Raw genomic sequence first — 15,354 nt, 5'->3', positions numbered from 1 at the left:
GGAAGAAATTGATAAGTTGAAGATTCAACTGAAGGAGGAGTTCGAGATGAAGGATCTGGGAGAGGCAAAGAAAATTCTTGGCATAGAGATAATAAGAGATAGACGTTCAAAGAAACTCTGTTTATCTCAGAAAGAATATTTGAAGAGAGTACTACAGCGTTTTGGCATAGATAAGAAGACTAAGCCAATTAGTACGCCACTTGCTCCCCATTTTAAGCTAAGTACTACTATGTCGCCAAAGGATGAAACTGAACATGAGTATATGTCAAGGGTACCATACGCAAATGCTATTGGTAGCTTGATGCATGCAATGGTTTGTACGAGACCTGACATTTCACAAGCCGTTGGAGTTATTAGCAGATATATTCATAATCCAGGAAAGGAGCATTGGCAAGCTGTGAAATGGATTCTACGGTATATTCATAGTACTGAAGATGTTGGGTTAGTTTTTGAGCAGGAAGGAAATCGGTCTGTAGTTGGATATTGTGACTCAGATTTTGCGGGTGATCTGGACAAACGAAGGTCAACTACTGGTTATGTGTTTACTTTTGCAAAGGCACCAGTTAGTTGGAAGTCTACTTTGCAGTCAACAGTTGCTTTGTCTACAACAGAGGCAGAGTACATGACTATTACAGAGGCTGTGAAGGAGGCAATTTGGCTTCAGGGGTTGCTAAAGGAGCTTGGTATTGAACAAAAAAATATTACAATTTTTTGTGATAGTCAAAGTGCTATTCAATTAGCGAAGAACCAAGTTTATCATGCAAGGACGAAGCACATTGATGTTCGGTATCATTTTGTACGAGAAATCATAGAAGAAGGTGGAGTCACGGTGAAGAAAATTCATACTACGGAGAACCCTGCTGATATGCTGATAAAAGTGGTGACTGCGGTCAAGTTTCAACATTGTTTGGATTTGATCAACATTGTTGAACACTAAAGATTGAAGATGAAGACACAACCAAAATTTGTTATTGAGAGAAAATTGAAGATGTGGAATTTTGCCAAGGTGGAGATTTGTTGAAATTGTCAAAAGTCCCACATCGGTGGATGACAATTTTGAATGGGAATTTCACCCTATAAAAGGAGGCCTAATGTTTAGGATTTAAACATACCTCTCATTTGCCTTTTTTTATCTTCTTAAGGCATTTGTATCTTCTCTCTTTAGTATTATTTCACTTGTAATTTTGGAGTAGAATAAAATATTGATTGTGTACGAGGAAGTAGGCAAAATTGGCCGAACCTCGTAAATTCTGGTGTTCTTTTATTGTTGTCTTATTGTCTTGTTTATTATTTAGTGGTTGTCATAATTTTTGGTATAGTAGTTGTGACTCATTCACACTATATACATTTGGCTTCCGCAACAGGTGGAAGGATAAAATAAAAACCTTTCTATTAGTTGAGGACTTTGACCAATGGATGATTGTGACTCAGGGACCTTTTATGCAAGAAAAGATTGATAACAAAGAAAAGAAAGTTGCCAAAGTGAAAGAGGAATTAAATGCTGATGACAAGATGATGTTGGAGAAAAATATTGAGGCTAAGTTGTAATTTTCTTAGTCTTGGAGAGATAAATAGGATTTCTATATGCAATCCTGCTAATGACATCCAAGAAAGACTGCTCGCAATGCATGAAGAAACTCACTCAGACATGTCACTAATGGTCTTGATAAATACGGATTCTGAAAAGATTAATACTAAAGATGTTGTGTCCACGATGGCCATGAGTTACTTTGAATATGAAGCTGGAAACAAGGAGATAAATATCCCTAGTGTTAAAGGTAATCTTCATCTTTTTTCTAAGAAACGATTATCTGCCATGGTGCTCTCTTTAATTAATCAGATTGAAAGATTGGGTGTTAACAAAGAAAAATTATTCAATAATTTTTCAACTGTTAAGTTTGTACGCCACAAAATTGAGTTCAGCACGTCTGAACTAAAAAGGGAAAAACAAAATCTTAAGAAACATGCTTTTATTTAAAATATGAAATTGAAGCATTCAAATTTGAAAATGACAATTTAAAAGAAGCACCATTTAAAGGAAAAAGGTGAGATCCATAATATTTAAGAGTCCCTTGAAAATAAATTAAAATTGATCAAGGAAAACTTATACAACCAAGTTGAACGAAATAAAATAATTCAAGAGGACTGAACAAGGCCAAATATGAACTGACAATTAACCTTATTTCATCTTTTCAATGATGCCAAAAGGTGAAAGTGTGCATGAAAGTGAATGCAAATGAATTGCAGATTTTGATATGCTGAAGGGGTGTTTCGTGTCATTACTTTATCATCTTTAAAAGGAAAAATTTATTAGAAATCTAGTTTTAATGATCAACAAATGTCACCTGCTGAATCTCAGACCTTGGGTCTACTGGTAGTTCCTATACAACTAAGAGTCCTAGCGAGAAGGGGATTCACTTTTGCGTCCGACAAGGATCTATTTATACTATGCTTGGCAACCACATGATAACATCAGAAAATCTTGGCAGAGCTTTATAAGTTGAGTTTAGGCCAAGATTTGTGGAAGTACTTATGAAAGTATATTTTACGTTTTTGGAAGATCGAAGGAAAATATTTTCACTTCTTTTATTTGCTGGGGTTAGGAGATTTGGTGCAACTTGGTGAACACTCTTCTATTCATAGCCGTCTATTATGTATTTATATATATAGTACGAGTTTATTTTTGCAAAGGTTGTGCACCTACACACACAACTGAGACATCCTTCTTGTGAGCAGCAACTTTCGAGAACCAAGAGCAAAATAAATTAAAGAACACAGTTCGAGAGATCATTGATTCAAGTTTAGTTCGTTTGTCTTGATTTTGTAATAGGGGTTTTCTCTGCTTATATTAGAAGCTATTTATAAGAACTCTTGAGTGACAATTTTTGTTCTAGACTGAGAAATTAGTTTGGAGTAAGTAGCTACAATCAGTTTGATTGCAGGGTGTTGAGTGACTAGATTTAGTCTATTAGGTTATAAATGTATTTTATAACTTGAAACTGCTCGTTGTTGTTAGTGAAATTTGTGAGAAAAATCCTAGAGTTGGGTTGTGATTTTACTCCCTTGAGCAAGGAGATTTTTTAATGTAAAATTTATGTCTTCTTTTTGCATTTATTTGTTGCAGGAATTACAGGAACCAGTTTAAGAACCACATTATGAGAAAAACGTAAAATTATGATAGAAAATTTTGATCGATCGATATATTATTCACCCCCTCTAGTGTATAAGTGGTGCATAATTATGACAACAAGGGTATATAAGTGGGTCTTACTTGTGAGATTAATTAAGATTCAACTTGTAAGCAAGGGTTCTGAGTTCCGGCGAATCTAAATAATTTTATTTTTTTAAACATGAAGAAATAAAGAAGCCATTGCAATTGCCGGAAAGACTAGACTTACTAATGGCACAAAAATTGATGGAAGGTTCAAATTTGTCATAGAAGGGGTATCTCGATTTACTATTTGTATCTTAGACGTGTAATCTTAGGAGCAACATAACATAGCAAAATATAATGAAGGGAGTAGTGAGAGTAATGTTTGCATTGCCATAAGACACTTGTGGGCATCATATAATGGATGTACTAGCTAGAACTCTAATATGTATACTAGTAGGGATATCTTCCTGTCAAGTAAACTACATTGAGAAATGCTAATAATTTTGGTCATAGTTTCGTCTACGTTACGTACTAACATAAGATAATCTAAAACAATGATTCACTGTAGTCAAATCACTACTAGAAATCCGGTAAAAACCGATCAAAAAAATCGACCAACGTTGGTCGGTAATGGCCAAAAACCGATCAAAACGCGACCATTTACGTGTGGGCGGTATTTTTATGGTCGGAAAGGAATACCGACCAAAGTTGGTCGGACGGTCAATTAAATTCAAAAAAAAATATTGCAAAAAAAACCGACCAAAGTTGGTCGGTATTTTAATTATGTAATAAAAAGATTCACCATCTGGGAATCGAACCGGGGTCTGTACTGTGGCAGGATACTATTCTACCACTAGACCATTGGTACATTTTATTTTAAGACTGTCTTTTATTTGATTTATACTCTTTAATTGTATTTTCGCACGAAAATAACCGACCAAAGTTGGTCGGTTTTATTAAAAAGTAAAATTACCGACCAAAGTTGGTCGGTTTTTTTAAATAACCCGCCGAATTAACCGACCAATTTTGGTCGTTTTTTTAATATTAATTTTTATTTATTTTAATTGAACCGACCAAAGTTGGTCGGTTTCTTGAAACATAAATTTCGCGGGACTCAAAAATAGTTTTCCGCATTTTTGCGCTAAAGAAAACCGACCAAAGTTGGTCGGTTTCGTAAAAAAAAAAAAAAATATTTTGAAAAACCGACCAATTTTGATCGGTTTTTTGGTCGGTCGACCTTGATCGGTTTTTGCCGAATTTCTAGTGGTGAATCGAGCTGAGACGTCATGTAAAATTGGGTTGGAAATGTTTATAGCAATCGAGAAATTAAGCAGCCCTAGATAAGTGGACCACCATAAGTAGTTCACTGGTCTATCGCAACACCACTTAATATCTTGATTGAGAAAAGATTTCTCGGTTGGAGCCAATAGTGTCATTGTCCATTCTCATGGTGAGAATGATTTCTCTATCAATTGCATTGGTTACGCAACTTAATAGAGTCAATCATATTGTTTGGTTGATGTGGATTTCACTTTGCAAAATGGGACTATCATGCTTTCACTTTCAGACTATCTTTATTTACTTGATTCTTTTGATTACGTAAGTTGAAAAATCTATCGGCACATTATCAAGTAGTAGTAGTGGATAAGTAGAACTTCAATTTCTCGAAAAAATCTTTATTCAATCTTATTCTCATCTATTTTGCTTACTAATTTATTTCTTTGTTTCTTTTTGGCTGAGGTAAAGAGGAGAAAACGCTAGAGATATGATATAATTTTTAAAAGTTATTCCTTTTCATTTATCACTTTCATATATACATAATTATATGATGCAATTTTTTAAATGAAAGTAATTATTCCAAGTGTTATGTTAATATTTTTCCTAGTACATACTATATCTATATGATAAGATATGGTTATTAGACAAATTTGATAAGATTGATATTCTTTGTAAAGGTGCTAGCTGTTAGTTTGATGGGACTTACTGTTTTGCTCATTTCAGTGGATCAGACTGCATGCCAGACATTAATATATTCAAGTAGTTTGATTAGTTTTCTGGTAAACTATAGGAGAGACGAGTAAATAGAACCAATTTCTAAAGCTAGTGTTTTTCTTTAAACATTACGCATTTAAAGCGCATTAATCTGGCTAATCTGAATTTGTACTGAAAGACTTAATAAAAGAGTAAAGGCTCTCCATTCGGTCTCTACATACACAAAGCTCGCATTCGAGATCATTGGTTAAGGATAGGTACCATGTCATCCCAACTAATTAACTCCTTGTGGGTTATAATTAGGTGGCCATTCCCTAAAGCAAATAAAACTTCATATACACTATTAAATTTTATTACCCTCCCTACTCAAGTTTTAATTTAATTACATCCTATATACAAATTTATCAATTATATACACTTTAGGAATTAAATGAATATTCCTTTTATATTAGGAATCGATTATTTCTCATCCTTATTCTCTCCCCCTCCTGCGCTTTCTCTCTCCGTCTCTCTCTCTCTCTCTCTCTCTCTCTCTCTCTCTCTCTCTCTCTCTCTCTCTCTCTCTCTCTCTCTCTCTCTCTCTACGTCTCTCTCTATCTTTCAGTCCCTAATTCCAGTAATGTAGAGCAAAGGAATAGAGAGCAGCAATTCCATGCTTATTGAAATTCCAGTAATGTAGAGCTAAGGTGTTGCACAATTGGTGTTCAAATTCCAGTAATGTTGCACAATTAGTATTCAAATTGAAATTGTCAATTAATCAATAAATTTTGAAGTTGTGACTCTCCACCATTGACAGCCATTAAAAAGCTTTAAAACTTTGAATTTGAATTTGGGTTTTCAAAAACCATTATTTGTTTGGATTGAGTGTTGTTGTAAATAATTAGAAATATTATTTGGAGTTTATATCTCAATTTTGAGGGTGTTTTGGTGAAGATTAGACTTGATTTTGGCTGAATTTCAGATTGAAACTCGAAGAAGAAGAAGAAGAAGAAGACACTACTAGAAATTTGCTAAAAACCGACCAAAAAACCCGACCAAAGTTGGTCGGTTATGACCAATTACCGACCAAAATGCGATCATTAGGGTGTGGACGGTGTTTTGATGGTCGGAATGACTTACCGACCAAAGTTGGTTGGAATTACCGACCAACTTTGGTCGGTAGCTTAAAACGACCATCTGACAAGTTTAAGTACTTATCGACCAACTTTGGTCGGAAACATATTTTATTAATTTAATTTTACCGATCAAAGTTGGTCGGTTTAACTAAATTATATTTTTTTTATTAATTATTAAAATTTAAAAAAACCGACCAACTTTGGTCGGTAATTGAAAAAATATATTTTTTAAAATAATTAAAATTAAACATTACCGACCAACTATGGTCGGTAACCTCAACAGTGCAGGCAAAATACCGACCAAAGTTGGTCGGTAATGTTGAATTCTGGGAATTCAATATTCATTAACCGACCAACTTTGGTCGGTATTTTGGAATAATTTTTTTTATTAAAAACCGACCAACTTTGGTCATTTTTTTTGGGTTTAATTTTGGCATAAAATGCCTGTTTTGGCAGCTACACCACCTGCCAGCATACCAATATACCTAATAACAACAACAACATCAGCAACACAACAACAACCAAAACATTCAATAAATACTTTAAAACTAATAAATTAAAGTTCAATTGAACATAAAAATCCAAAACCAAGTTAAAACTAATTACAACTAGTTCAAAACTGGTTCTATTTGTCTAGTTCAAAGTATATAAAAGTCAAGGGGTGTTTTCTACAATATCATCATTACCGTCTGATGAACTTTCATTTACAAGACGGTATAGAGAACGGTCTTGTGGAGGACGGAAAGAACGATCACGGGGAGGACGGGAGGAACGATCACGGGGAGGTCGACCCTCTGGAGATGACTCACGAGATCGGAAAAACGGAAAAGCTTCACTAGATAGGAGAGTTCTGATCTGAGCTTGTATGCCAAAGAATTGAGCATCTCTAAGCCTTTCTCTTTCCTTGGCTGCTTCTAGCTCGGATGTGAGCTTTGTCACTGTCTCCCGCATAGCGGAGAGGCTCTCCCTATTAAGTTGCTCGCCTTGCGAGGAAGTCCCTATTCCTCGCATTCCACACTTATAGCGATGGGAGTTTTTAGTAGGAAACCCGTATACCTTCCCCTATTTTGGATCGCCAACAGACTCCAACCATATTCTTTCAGCTTCCTCATCCGAAGGCTGGGTTGGCTCACCCGATTCACCAGCTGGATGACTACGGATGAATTCCTCCATGTTACTTTGGTAGCGACCCTATATTATTTTAAATTAAATCAGTATTTTTAATTTTTTATAAAAGTAAATTATAATACTTAAAGAAAATTGAAAGCTAACATATGCAGTCGAGGCCTAGTCCTCGACCCACCTATCTTGATCCCCCTCTTTCTTTTTCTTCACAATATGCGTCTCCTTGAATAACTCATCATGACTCATTGGACGCCCATACTTCTTTTCCTGAAAATAAATTAATTTAGTTAATAAACAGAATAGATATACTTAGAAAAGTAAAATAATTTAAGCAATTACGTACCAATCTTCTTTTTATTGTCCCTAGGCTGATCGCACCTCCAGTGTGCAAGGAGCCTCCCTTCTCGGATGCACGAGCTTTCTTTCCTTTTTCGCTCCTCTCTAAGAACTCCGCGGTAAGCCATTGCCTTTGCAAATCATTCCACAAATTCTCAAGTAACCAACCAGGCCTCTTGTTCTTCTTTCTAGCATCCGAGAAAGCATCCGCCAATCTCTTGCGAGCTTTATGATGAAAATTTGCAGCCACTTTCGCGCTATAGCGGTCTTCCCATACACACTTTCTCTGTATTTCAAAAGTTAAATATTAGATGAAAACATCATAAATATAAATTATTAAACTGTTTAAAAGAACATTTATATCTTAAATTGATTGAAAATTTGCTCCTTCAGTGAGAATGGGCAATCAGTCCAAGTTACATAAGGGCCATCATAAAGCTTTCTGATGGCATTGGTGATTATCTTCGTAGTCTTATTACCCGGCCTGAACCTGCAATTTAACAATAAAAATACATTAATATCTTAGTAAAAATGTTACAAATCAATAGACGCAAAAATAATGAATACCACTTACCCATCACCCTCAGGGACTATGATGATCCTGCCATATCGATCATAATGCACTACCTCGTCATCACCATCTGAAGCATGTGTATCAGAGGCATGTGAAGACGGTGTAGGCGGGTCAGAGCTACTGCCTCGCAGGTGAAGGCCTGTAATAGATGGAGTCGATGATGAAGATGGTTGCGATCCCTGTGACTGCGACATAGCTGGATGCGACCCAAGTGGATGTGATACTGATGGCTGTGACCCGAGTGGCTGTGGCATGGATGGATGCGATCCATGTGGCTGTAATATGTAGGGATGTGATCCATGTGGATGTGATGTAGATGGTTGCGATGCAGATGGCTGTGAGGCAGCTGGACTGTATGTCGGACGTATAGTCCTATGGCCCTGTGATGGAAGACCTGGTGTATGAATGAAGGTGTACATCTCGTGATGCTGTGGAAGCTCAGTATAGCCGTGTGGTGGAGGATAAGACATAGGCATCTCTGAAAAGGGTGGACAAGAGGGACTATTATTTTCTATCCTCCTATTTCCCTTCCTACCCTTTTCTTGACCCCAAGAACTAGTAGGGTCATTTTTACCTTGACCCTTGCCTGCCATCTGCATAATATAATACACATTTAGATTGAAACATATAAGAAACTAGCTATAAAATGAGAGTGCTTTAAAAAACCAACCTTTTAATCCTCATCGACGTATTGTTCCTCGTCCGAGAATTCTTCGTCCTCACTTGTTTGAGCTTCATCAGTTGATTCTTCGTCCTCATTTTCTATAATTGTTGCTTCATTTATATTAACTTCTTCCAATATGCATTCAGGATGTTCCAAATTATTTTCTAACTGATCGTCCACTATTTGGTGAACATTGAAAATATCATTTTGATATGCAACATCTAACACATTCTCGACTTCCACCCTACCTACAAGCTTAGTTTTTATTACAACCCACCAATCGGACTTATTCCGTCGCAATGGATAAGGAGCATAATACACTTGCCTAATGTTATGTGCAATTATGAAAGGATCATAGCGATCATTTCTCCCTCGTATGATTAACCTCAATTATGTTGTATTGGTGGTGTACTCTTGTACCTCTTGTTGGATTTGGGTCAAACCACTTGCATCTAAAGAGTATCAATTTCTTATATGGCCAACCTATATATTCTAGTTGTAATATTTCTTTGACCACACCATAATAATCAATATTTTCAACTTGGTTGCCATCACCACCTTGAATCCACACCCCGCTGTTGTTTATTTTTAGAGCAATCCTCTGTATGAAACTTATAACCATTCACTATGTACTTAGACATTTTTGTGACCTGAAGCCCAGGTCCCCAAGATATATCTTTTAAAAATTGATTTACACCATTATTTGGATTATTTACCTACATAGTGTTAAAAAAATTCATAAGTTAGCACAACTTATGAATCAATTTTTATACATTCACTACGTATATATATACTTACAAACTGTTTGAACCACATATCAAATCTATTTACCTACATAGTGTTAGAATATTATAAGGATAAACTTACAAATTGTTTGAACCATGTATCAAATCTCGTATATACAATATCATGGCCAAATTGACCCACGAAGTGACTGTGACACATCAAATATTTTTAGTAGTTGCATCAATATGTAGTCACAGTAAATTTTACATTTTGATAACTAATAAATCAATACTTACTTGAGAAATGGTACAACTTCGGGACAATTTAGCAACACATGAAGTGTAGCTGACTTGTACTCCATATCACTCAAACTTCTCTTTCTAACATCCTTAGAACATCGGCCTGGTTGATTGAATATGGACATTGGTGGATATAATGGATCATTCACACATTCGACCGTGTGCCTATTGGGCCTATTCCTAGAACATGGCACGTTACTCTCAAAATAATAAGAACAAAAATGTGCAGTTTCCTTTGCAAGATAGGCTTCACATATAGATCCTTCAATCTTATTCCTCTGCTTAACAAATTGTTTGCATTTGCCAATTGTCCTACATAATGTCATGTTATCCAAGAACATTTAAATAAAATAGAATATTACATCAAACTTATAATATTACCTCTCAAAGGGATACATCCATGTGCATTGAACATGCCCTCCAAGTCGTGCCTCGTGTACAAGGTGTATTGGAAGGTATTCCATCACATCAAAGAAACCACATGGGAATATTTTTTCCATCTTACTAGAAATTACACGAATGTTCTGGTCCATCCGAAGTGGGTTTTCTTCCCTTAATGTGGTAGAACACAAGTCTTTGAAAAATAAAGTAATCTCTGTGATGGGTTTCCAGATTCTTTCAGGCAAACCACAAAATGCAATAGGCACTAAGGTCTCCATGAAAACATGGCAGTCATGACTTTTCAAATGGCTCAACTTCCCTACCTCCATATCTACGTTTTTTTCAATATTCGACGCATAACCCTTAGGCATCTTCAATTTCGTAACCCAATCACAAATTTGCCGTCTTTCCTCCAAAGTGAATGTGTAACTTGCTTTGGGCTTGAACACCTTACCATTGTTTGCTGTCTGTAAGTATAATTCAGGCCGCCTGCAATATTCTTGTAAGTCCATTCTAGCCTTCGGGTTATCTTTTGTCTTACCTTTAACATCCATCACTGTGTTGAACAAATTGTCAAAATAATTCTTCTCAATATGTATGACATCAAGGTTGTGTCGGAGAAGATTATCCTTCCAATAAGGCAACTCCCAAAATATACTCTATTTCGTCCAATTATGATTAACACCATATCTGGGGAATCTATATGGTGGAGCCTCAGTAACTTTACTGAAGTTCTGGACCCTCTCCCAAATTTCCTCACCTGAAAGTATCAGAGGTAGAAAATCATATTCCACTTTATTCTTTTTGAATGCATTTTTCATCCTTCTAAACTCATGATCATCAGGCAAGAATTGACGGTGACAATCAAACCATGATTGCTTTCAGTCATATTTCAAAGTGAACGCTTTACTATTTTCCATGCAGTAAGGACAAGCTAGCTTCCCAGTAGTCATCCACCTAGACAACATTCTATACGTAGAAAAATCGTTAATAGTCCACATTAAATTAGCATGCAAATTGAAATTCTGCTTGGTTGATATGTCATATGTTTCAACACCATCATACCACAATTGTTTTAGCTCATCAATCAAAGGTTGCAAATATACATCAATCAAACTTTTTGGATTACGTGGACCGGGGATAATACAATTTAAGAATATATATGGACTAGTCATACACAACTCATGTGGTAGATTATAAGGTGTAAGAAAGACATGCCAACATGAATATGGTGTCGCAGATATAGAAAAAGACGTGAAGCCATCCACACACAGACCTAACCGAATGTTCCTTGGTTCACTAGCAAAATCTGGATATGTCCTATCAAAGTGCTTCCAAGTTTCTCCATCTGAAGGATGACACATAACACTAGGTGGTCTTCTATTTTTAAAGTGCCATCTCATATGAGGAGCAGAACTCATCGACGCATATAACCTCTTTAACCTAGGTATAAGAGGTAAATAATGCATCGCCTTGACAACGACCATATTCCCGCTGGAAAGCCTCTTGAAATGAGGCTTTTCGCAAAATTTACAACTGTCTAAAGTTGCATCATCTTTATAATATAACATGCAACCATTTTCACAACAATCAATTCTCATTGACGAAAATTCTAACTTAGAAACCAATCTCTTTGCCTTATAGAAATCACCAGGTAAGTTGATATTAGGGTCAACTAGTTCACTCATAAGGTCAATGAAATAGTCCATGGCTGCTTGAGAAATATTTCAATCAGATTTGATACTTAGTAATCTAACTGCAACAGACAGCTCAGAGTGCAGACTTCCTTCACGTAGTGGACGACTAGCTTCCTCTAACTGTTCATAAAAATATTTTGCGTCATCATTAGGAGTTTGTTCAACATTTTCATTGGGCTCACCCCCGAAGTGCATCCCAAAAGCATTCGCAACCATATCCTGAATTCTAGAATCAAGATTTGTATTCTCCACCGACCTACTACTTTCACCAACAACCATATTATGAAATATCCCACGGCTACCATCGATCTCTCCATGATTAGTCCACACAAAGTAATTCTCTATAAATCCCTTCCTATAAAGATGAAGCTTAACTTCCTCCGATTTTTTAAACTTCATACAATCGCACCTGACACAAGGGCACCTAATTACTCCTTCACTTTGGTATGGTGGAAGTGACATTGCATGTCTAATAAAGTCATCAACCCCTTCTACAAAATCCTCCCGCAATCCCCGCCGATTAGGATAATTTCTATTGTACATCCAAGTACGATGTTCCATCTATACAAATAAAACAAGAACAAATTAATTTATTCTACAATTATAAATTAATTATATCTTTTTTAGTTAATTCAAGATAATTATTTTTTCCTAATTACACCAATTTATATCCTAAAAGTTCAATTCATATCCAAAAGGTCCAATTCATATCTTAAAAGTTCAATTCATATCCTAAAAGTTCAATTCACAAGAACAAATCCTAAAAACTAAAATTTCAATTCATATCCTACGTGTTTAAACATAAACGAACTAAACTAAAGAAATTCAACCCATACCCTAAAAGTTCGATTCACAAGAACAAATTAATTTATTCTACATTTATAAATTAATTATATCTTTTTAGTTAATTCAAGATAATTATTTTTTTCTAATTTCACCAATTTATATCTTAAAAGTTCAATTCATATCCAAAAGGTCCAATTCATATCTTAAAAATTCAATTCATATCCTAAAAGTTCAATTCATATCCTAAAAGTTCAATTCACAAGAACAAATCCTAAAAACTAAAATTTCAATTCATATCCTACGAGTTTAAACATAAACTAACTAAACTAAAGAAATTCAACCCATACCCTAAAAGTTCGATTCACAAGAACAAATCGTAAACCTTAGATTCTAACTAAACTATTCAAGACAATACAAAGTTAATAATTCAATTCTAACTAAACTATTCAAGACAATACAAAGTTAATAATTCAATTCTAACTAAACTATTCAAGACAATACAAACTCAAAATTGAAACACTCATCAATTAAAACTAATTCATAACTAATTGACTAATTAACAAAACTAATTAGTTAATAAAACTAATTAACAAAACTAATTAAAACAAGACCTAAATCCTAATCCTCAATAAAATGCAATGTTCAAATAATTGAAACACTAATCAATTGAAACTAATTCATCACTAATTAACAAAACCTAGAAATAATAAATAAATGGGTTGTAATTCAAACTTAGAATTTTTAGGAGATGGAGAAGGAGAGGGGCGGTAGTGGCAGTGGCAGCGGCGACGGCGAGGGCTGGGCGGTGGCGACGTGGGGTGGATAATGAGATTTATGTGAGGGAAATAGAGAAGGAGAGGGGAAGATAAGAGAGAAATGGGGGTTCTTCCATTTTTCAATTCTGATTTCAGAATTACCGACCAAAGTTGGTCGGTAATTTTAGTCGGTACCTTAAGTGTTGACTATAAATTCTGATTTCAGAATTACCGACCAAGGTTTTTTTTGTGTTTTTTTCCTTAAAATATTATAAACTATAAAAAAATATTATAAACTACAAGTATTTATTTTATTTAACTATACAATTATTATAAATAATTATAAACTATAAGCATAATCTTTATAACTAATTATATTAACTATTTAATTTTAATAAATTATAATAGCATCTATCTAAGTAAATTTTCTAAGTTATAATTAAGTACGTGAGTAATTTCTCACACACACACATACACTATATTGTAATTGATGCTAATAACTTCTTTTTTCATTCGTTCATCACTAATAATGCATGACATATATTAATCGATATATAGGTCGAGACATTTTGATGAATCATTGATTAATATTCATCGATACATCTGAGTAAGTTATAAGTCGATGAATCAATTTATAAATAGATATATTTGATGATAAAGTATATATACTAATTAGTATCTTCCTAAGTCTATCCCTAAAAGAACCCGACCCTGTGGTCCTAGCGCTTCGTGTTCTTATATATATATACGGCTATACCTATATATATATATACACACACATACAAACACACTTCACTGTAATACTTTAACTATATATATAGCTTGTTATAGTATATGTTAGTGTGTATATATATAGCTTGTTAAAGTTTGACCATGTTTGACCTATTAATTTAACTCGTTTACTTAATACTAATAACTTCTTTCGTTTATTTAATTTGTGATCCATATATATATATATATATATATATATATATATAATTTGTGATCCATATATATATATATATATATGTCAAAGATGTTTAGTATTAATTCTTCTATTTTTCATTCATTCATCACTAATAATGCATGACATAGATTAATCGATATAAGTCGAGACGTTTTGTTTTTATTATTAATCGATATAGGTCAAATGTTTTGTTTTTAATATTCATCGATGCATCTAAGTAAGTTATAAGTCGATGAATCAATTTACAAATAGATATATTTGATGATAAATTATATATACTAATTAGGATCTTCACAAGTCTATCCCTAAAAGAACCCGACCTTGTGGTCCTAGCGCTTCGTGTTCTTATATATATATACGACTATTGTCACGACCCAAAATCCCAACCTGTCGCACACACACACACACTTCATTGTAATACTTTAACTATATATATAGCTTGTTATAGTATATGTTTGTGTGTGTGTGTGTGTATATCTAAGTAAGTTATAAGTCGATGAATCAATTTACAAATAGTATGTTATATATAGTATATGTTAGTGTATTCATTATTTGTATTACAAAAGTGTTAACGAATTACATTTATATTATTTAGATAGTAAATATAAAAGTAATTTGAAAGTTTGACCAATGTTGACGTAATAACCGACCAACTTTGGTCGGTTATTTTGCAGAAAATAATAATTACCGACCAAAGTTGGTCAGTAAATGCTTCCCCTGCATTAACCGACCAACGTTGATCGGTAATTTTAAATATAAATTCTTAAATATTATAAAATATTTTAAATAATAAAATAATTATTA

The 15,354-nt window shown here is 34.3% G+C and overlaps 1 long non-coding RNA gene across 1 annotated transcript; it reads left to right on the top strand.

Annotated features, from left to right (window-relative positions):
• The first annotated feature begins 1,202 nt into the window (after positions 1 to 1,202).
• Positions 1,203 to 3,149, top strand: LOC107760777 (uncharacterized). The gene is made up of 2 exons (XR_001642464.2): positions 1,203 to 1,778; positions 2,360 to 3,149. It is a non-coding gene; the product is annotated as an uncharacterized LOC107760777 (long non-coding RNA).
• The last annotated feature ends 12,205 nt before the right edge of the window (positions 3,150 to 15,354 follow it).

The sequence above is a fragment of the Nicotiana tabacum genome, chromosome 23 (genome assembly GCF_000715075.1).
Source record: "Nicotiana tabacum cultivar K326 chromosome 23, ASM71507v2, whole genome shotgun sequence".
Lineage (NCBI taxonomy): Eukaryota > Viridiplantae > Streptophyta > Magnoliopsida > Solanales > Solanaceae > Nicotiana > Nicotiana tabacum.
Note: the sequence above shows the minus strand (reverse complement) of the source record. Positions and strands in the feature narration are given on the sequence as shown.